At 38.4% G+C, this 7,811-nt stretch overlaps 1 pseudogene; it reads right to left on the reverse strand.

Annotated features, from left to right (window-relative positions):
* Positions 1–5,433: 5,433 nt before the first annotated feature.
* On the reverse strand, positions 5,434–6,748 carry LOC119509477 (annotated as a pseudogene).
* Between the last annotated feature and the right edge of the window lie 1,063 nt (positions 6,749–7,811).

Consider the following 7,811-nt stretch of genomic DNA (forward strand, 5'->3'; position numbering starts at 1 on the left):
GAAATTGCATCAGAGAGTGGTGAATGAAGACGATTCTTAGTAATTTTTGTACCTGGAGCCCTCTCACACTTTCAGCTCCATTCACTGTGTAACTGTGTCTGACATCAAGAAGCCTGAAGAAAACATTCTCCCAAACAGAATTTTTCAAATCACTTGTCTCCATCTGCCTCATCCCCCAATTTAGGAAGCCCTGGAGCCCTGAATCTAATATTCTACAAAATCCCAAAACACTATTCACACTTGCTTTCCCCTTGCACTCTCTAATCTCTTCCCCTCCCTCTTTTTTTCCCTTTCCCCAGCTTCTTTCTTACCCACACATCCATATACATATACGTTTCTCTTTTCCCATGTGGTTTGGAAACTCACCCAGGAAGCAAGAATGGTGATGGTGTTAGGTACTTTTCAGAACAATTCTAATGGTGACATTTGGGCTTTTTTTTGGTGGGAAAAGAACACTGCTGTTTCCAGCCACAGTTTTGAGTTGGTGTGTTAGTTTCTTCTCCTGATTATCCCCATCCAAACAAAAAAGTCTCCTGGTCCTCTTGCCCTGCTGGAAATTGGACAAAAAATCCGAGGCTTGTATCCTTTTAGAGGATCCTCAAACTTAAATTTGGTTATAGCCCAATCAGAGAACCAATGCTATTAATTCCTTCAGTCTTCATGCATTCTTTCATCCAGTTATTCAACAAATTTATTTAAACAGTTTCTTTGTTGCAGGCACCGTGCTAGGAGCTGAGGATGTATGTTAAACAAGATGGACTCATATCTTCTTGGAATTTAAAGTTTAGAACAGAGGTTGGCAAACTTTCTGTACAGATCCAGACAGTAACTATTTTCAGCTTTGCAGCCCCTGCAGGCTCTGTCACAGCTGCCGAACTCAGCCATGCCAGCAAGAAAGCAGTCATAGACAATACATACATTAAACGAGGGTGGCCACATGCTAATAAAACCTGTCTTTACAGACACTGAAATTTGAATTTCATATAATTTTCATGTCACATCTTCTTCTTTCTTTTTTTCTTCTTCCAAATATTTATTTATGTAGAGACCATTCTTAGCTTATAGGTTACAAAAAAAGATGGTAGGCCTTATTTGGCCCACAGGCTGTTGTTTGCCAACTCCTGCTCTAGAAGGAAAGACAAATATTAAACAAATAATCATTCCACAGGTTGCCAAATTTGATAAATGCTGTGAAGAATCAAGTGCAGGGTGGTAAAGAATGTCAACTCCTAATTTAGGTTGGGGGGTGACAAACTAAACTGATATTTAGGCTGAGACCTGGAGGATGGATGGGAGTTATTTCATTCATTCAGCACTGCATGGCTTGTAAGCACTTTCCAGGAAACTTCTTTGACTATCTATAGTTTTTCATTTTTCTGGTCCACCTCTCTACAAACCACTCAGACTTTATGTCCTTATGTCTGTTCCTTATTGAATCTGACTCTGTTTTCTTACGCTGTTTTCTATGTCAGAAAATAGCATCAATGTGCAAGTGGTTGAATCACAATTAGGACTTAAAACCAGTTATCACAATGTTTTAGATCTACAACATATTTTGATGGACTACGAGATAATGAGGATGTGTTAGGGATTGCTTTCATGTAAAATACTGAAGATGAAACATCTGATCATTTTTCTCTACTTAGAGCACTGGTCACATGTTTCTGTTTTTAGTCCTTTATTCATTTGTATCTTGTTTTGTTTTGTTTTGTCAATTGCTAGTTATAAGCAAAAGCTAATATTTGAAATGGAGGATCACTCTAAAACAGACCAAAGAAATATAAACCAGTTTATTATCAGTTTATTATCAGGTGGATAATAAGCTTATCATGGTGTCAGTAAGCTTTTTGCCCACCTTAAAAGCTGAGCATTATCACTGGCTGGGCAGGGAAATGAATAGTCTTCATGGTAAACATGAGTCTGCTAAAATGCCTCTGGTGCCCACTTTTGATGACAAGGCTAACTGCTCTTTGGCAATCAGCAAACTGCAGAAACAATTCTACTCAACCTGAGTTACTGTTCCAGTGACCAGAACCAGGATTCTCCCTTGATTATGCGTGTTTCTTGCTGTTGTTGTTTTTGGATCCTTTGAAATTTTGCTTTTATGATAAAAACGCCACTGGTTATTTTAGCCTTCAAATGATGCAGGATAAGTATATGCCCTGGAAATCTCAGGCAGCTGCCAGCCTTATCTGACTCATAGCATGTTGAAATAGGTGATTCTGCTGAACAGAGCTGCTTGGAAGACTGAGTCAGTAGACACAGATTGTAAATATCTGCATGGAATCAATATGTCTTAATCTGTACCAGTTATTGTGATGCACATTTACATATTTTATCTAATCTTTGAAACAACCTTTAAAGTAGGAGAGTTAGTAAAGAATAGGGATTAAGAGCAGTCTTCATTCTAGACCACCTGGGCTTAATGGCAGGCTCTACCAGTTGGTCGTTAATGTGATCTTGGGCAGTTCCTTAGTGCCTTGGTTTCCTCATCTGTACAATGGTGATAACACAGATAAGGGAGTTGTGATGAATATGGCAATAATCTGTAAAGTACTTAGCACAGAGCCAAGTACATGGTAAGTACTAAATACTGGATAGTAACTATTATCCTGTTATCAGATGTGGAAACAGTTTCAGAGTATAGCCAAATTCGCATAGCTGCTAAGTGGGAGAGCTGAGATTTCAACTCACTCTGACGCTAGAGTCCTTGTACTTAGCAACCACATTATTACCTTCATATTATCACCATTATTCATATTATCTATAATTAATGGTCTCAGCAATAAACCAAAGGAAATTCTTGCCAGGCATACAATGCAGGAGTGTGTGTGCATGACCACAGGGAATTATTTTAAGTCATAATCACAGACAGGAAGAAAAATCACTGTAAGTGTTAGGAACTTTGGATACAAAATTATCAAGATCTGTGCCCTACACATTTGTTAACAAAGATTAACTTCCCCACACAAAGTTACCATGGGAATGGATGATTAAAATAGATTCATGACAAATAATTTATAGTTTCATGAAAACTATTCATTGGCATAGAAGCACAACTGAACAATACCATCGAAAGCTGCAATGTTTTACTTGGAGCTGTTAAACCAGGGTCCTCTGACATCTAGAAGACCCTTGCATGGGCTTAAAGTCCATGAACTCCTGGAAGTTGCATACAATATTTGGGATGTATAAATGTTTATATGTGTTTTCCTGTGGAGAAAGACTATGATCATTATTAGATTCTCATAGAGATCTGTGATTCCAAAAACGCTTAGGGTCCACTGATTTAAACTGAAGGTTTTCTCTCTAGTGTAGTTACAATGACAGTTTCACTTAGGATAAAAGTGTAGTTTCACTAAGGATAAAAGTGACAACATCGTGCTTCACACATGATAAGCTGGATTTAATGGTGGTTCAGAGGCTGGTTAACCATAGCTTGCACTTGTTTTTGTAAATAAAGTTTTACTGGAACAGAGTTGTGCTTATTCATTCACTTGCCTGCTTTTGAGATATAGGGCAGAGCTAAGTATTTGCAACACAGAATGTATGGGCCTCAAAGCCTAAAATATTTACTCTCTAGCCCTTGCAGATAAAGTTTGCTAACCCTGATATTGTTGGGAAAAATTTGGCATCATAATCACTGTAAATATTGATCCATTTTGAATTTATTTTTGTAGATGGTATGAGATAGGGGTCCTCTTTCATTCTTTTGCATATATATATCCAGTTCTCCCAGCACCATTTGTTGAAGAAAATATTTTTCCCAGTTAAGTGAACTTGCCAGCCTTGTCAAGTATCAATTGGCCATTGATGGTGAGGGTCTATTTCTGAGCTCTCAATTTGATTCTATGGGTCAATACAGCTATCTTTATGCCAGTACCATGCTGTTTTGACCACTGTAGCTTTGCAATATGCTTTAAAGTCAGGAAATGTGAGTCTTCCAACCTTGTTCTTCTTTTTCAAGAGGTTTTTTTGGCTATTCAGGGCATCTTACCCTTCCAAATAAATTTGATGATTGGCTATTCTATTTCTGCAAAGTAGGCTGTTGGAATTTTGATTGGGATTGCATTGAATCTGTAAGTCAATTTGGGTAGAATTGACATCTTAATGATGTTTAGTCTTCCAATCCATGAACATAGTATGTCCTTTCATTTATTTAGGTCTTCTTTGATTTCTTTTATCAATGTTTTGTGTTTTGTAGTTTTCTGTGTATAAGTCTTTTACATCCTCGGTTAAATTTATTCCTAGATATTTGATTCTTTTAGTTACTACTGTATATGGAATTTTTTTCTTGACCTCCTCCTCAGATTGCTCACAACTAGTACATAGAAACACCATTGATTTTTATTTGTTGATTTTGTATCCACCACTTTGATGAGCTTGTTTATTAGCTTTAGTATCTTTGTTGTAGATTGTCTGGCATTTTTTATTTTTGGTACCTTAAATATATTATGCTTCCACCTTCTCATCTTGCTGATTTCTGATGAGAAATTGGCACTTAGTATTATTGCAGTTCCCTTGGATGTGACAAATTGCTTTTCTCTTACTGCTTTCAGGATTATCTCTTTATCTTTGGCATTTGGCATTCCAATTTGTATGCATCTCAGAGTAGGTCTATTTGATTTATTCTGTTTGGAGAGTGTTGCACTTGGGCATATATATTTATGTCTTTCATAAGGGTTGGGAAATTTTCAACCATTATTTCCTCAAATATTCTTTCTGGCCCTTTTCCCTTCTCTTCTTCTTCTGAGATATCTGTGACACATATGTTTGTGCCCTTTGTGCTGTCATTCAAATCCCTGAGACCCTGCTTAAGTTTTTCTATTCTTTAATTTTTTTTCTCTTATACTTATCCTCTTTATTAAATTTGACTGAGATGACATTTATGTAGCTATACATTTACTGTTGGTTTTCAGTGTGGTTTAGATTCTGAATTATCTTTCTATTAAGTTAATTTAGGCACATTGGTTTGCATTTTATAGAAAACACATCTTTAGGACACAAATAGGACTGAGTATAATTTATAAATGCTATAAAAGATGATTCCAAATCTCAGCCAACTTCTTTCCCAAATTGCAACTACTCATTTAGTCATTAATGAAAATAGAGACAAAAAAGAAATAGAAGAAGAAGAAGAAGAAGCAGCTTGAATGTATCAATGGGTAAGATTCTGCTGACTAAGAAATCCCTGAAAGACCAGTAAGTCATGATTATTGAAAATCTCAGAACACTGGCAACGCTTAACTGGAAAATATTTAACAGAAGGCCACAAATTTTGCTTTCTGAAGAGAAGCTGGGAACTATAGATGTCACTTAGTAATGCATTGAAATGGCATTGCCTAGTGTGAGTGTTTCACAAAAATTTCAGGTCACCTATTCTTGATTTATTATTTTGAATAAACTTCCACTATCATAACATGGCCCTGCCCTCTAGCCATACTGGCCTCCTTCCTTCCATAACCTGCTCAAAGCTGCCATGACCAACCAGCAGCCAGTGGCTCCAAACAGGTGCCCCAGGGACAGCGATCCACCCAAGGTGTTAAACTTCTCCAGGGGAGGCAGTCCAACCTTGGGTTTTTCTGCCCATGTAGTTTTGTGCAAACCAATCAGAAACCATGGCTTTAAAATTAGCCAAAATCTTACCGGAGAAAGCTTCATGAAATTCAAAAGCATCAAGATCATTCATTGTTAATCCTGCTCTCTCTAGAACTTTTGGAGTAGCATATGTTGCTCCAAGTAAAAGTTGATCTTTTGGATCCTGAGATACATACACAAAATCCCTCAGATAAGCCTTGGGCTTGTACTCCATGGTCAGAGCCTTTTCCTCGGCCATCATCAGCATTGCAGAGGCATTGTCAGTCAGGAACGAAGAATTTGCAGCCGTCACTGTGCCATAGAGCTTGATGTATGTGGGCCTCAGGTTGGCCATGTATCTTTTCCTGGCACTTTAAAGGGCACCATGTCTGACAGGAGCCCTTCGTCCTGTTCCTTCTTGGCCAGATCGCGGGACTGCAGTGCGTACTTGGCCTGTTACCCTCATGACACAGCAAAGGCCGCAGCCATTTGGTCTGTGGAGTGGCCCATGGTCTCACTGGTGGAGAACTCAGCCACAGCAGAGAGCCAGGGTGATAGAAAATTCAATCTGAATTGAGAGATTAAAGACAGGCACTGACCCAGAGTCTTGGCCTTGTTGAGATCGAGCATCATTTTCCTTGAATGACAAATAGGGATGTCAGACATTAACTCCACACCGCCGGCCACAACCATGTCACACTGGCCAGAAGCAATTAAGCCAACACTTGTGGCCATGGCTTGGTTGGCAGAGATGCAGGCCATGGTGATGGTGTGGGCAGGAGTCTTCTCGGAGAAGCCGGATCTGAGGGCAGCCTCTCTGGCCACATTGCTTGTTTTCACCTCCTGGATCACTGTACCAAAGATGATATAATCAATAGTTTCCTTTGGGACACTGGTCCAATGCAGCATTCCCATAAGTGCTGCTCTAGCCAAATTACGTGGCATCAGGTCTTTTACATGACATGCCTGACAGCAAAAATGGAGTGCGAGCACCATCTACCACCACGATATTCCTTATGTTGGGCTTGGCCAAGGTCTTCTTTGATTTGGTCTGGATAGCTAGGGTAGCTTGTAGCTGGGAGGAACAGCTCAGAGTTCTGATGAAAAATCTCAGGGCACATTTGGATGTAGTGGGAAGATTTTTAAAGGTATAAGCCAAGAGGGAAGTCATTCTGAACTCTTAGCTCACGTCCACTCGGACTCCGGCTGTCTATTCTTTTCTCTTTCTGTTCTTCTGTCTATAAGATTTTGATTATCCTGTCTTCTAGTTTGCTGACTCTTTTTCTGCCTGTTCAAATCTGCTGTTATATGCCTCTAGTGTATTTTGAACCTCTTCTATTGTGCCTTTCATTCTCATGATTTCTGTTATGTTTCTTTTAATACTTTCAAATATTTTTTTATGCTTACCCAGTGTCTTCTTAATATCCTTTACCTCTTTAGGCATATTTTCCTTCATCTCCTTGAATTAACTTAGGAGATTTCTTTGGACATCTTTGATTAGTTGTTCCAAATTCTGTGTCTCCTCCACAGTTTTAATTAGTTCTCTTGGGCCATATGTTCCTGGTTCTTAGTATGGCTAGTAACTTTTTGCTGATGGCATCTGATTATCTGAAGGTCGGTTTCTCTCTCTTGCCTAGGGTTTTATTGTTGATTGGCTCTTCTTTGATACTTGGTTCAACTTATTCTAGACTTCTAGAATTTTCTACCATTTTTAAGTTGCCTTCTTTCCGGTTTCAACAATCACCCTGTTACTGAAATCTTTCAACTGTTTTCTGGAGCTTTGAGAAAGATGGTTCCTCCAGTTCTTGGTTGCTGTTTAAAGCTTCTGCGTGGTGACAGAGCCCTGGAGGATCTCACCCTCCCATCCTGATCCGACCCATTCCTCAACATTTAGTTTTTGAACCTCAGTTTTTCATGTATAAAATGGGGATAATATATAGTCACTTTCTCTACTCCTAGTATTTGTTATCAAAATTAAATGCAATAAAATATGCAACATTAAAATGCACATTATTAGTTTTATTAGTACTAAAATCATCATCCCTAAGTTGCCTGCATATAGTGACCCATTATTTCTTAGAAAGGGATGAAGAGAAATAATTTTTAAAACTGAACACAAAATCAATGACTTTTTATGCCACCAAAATTGTCACTCTTTTTGGGATTTGTCTATCAAAGCAACTAGGGGCTAAGTAATGATTTTTAGGGAGGGAATACAGATTTATTTCCAAATG

This window comes from Choloepus didactylus, chromosome 14 (genome assembly GCF_015220235.1).
Source record: "Choloepus didactylus isolate mChoDid1 chromosome 14, mChoDid1.pri, whole genome shotgun sequence".
Classification (NCBI taxonomy): Eukaryota; Metazoa; Chordata; class Mammalia; order Pilosa; family Megalonychidae; genus Choloepus; species Choloepus didactylus.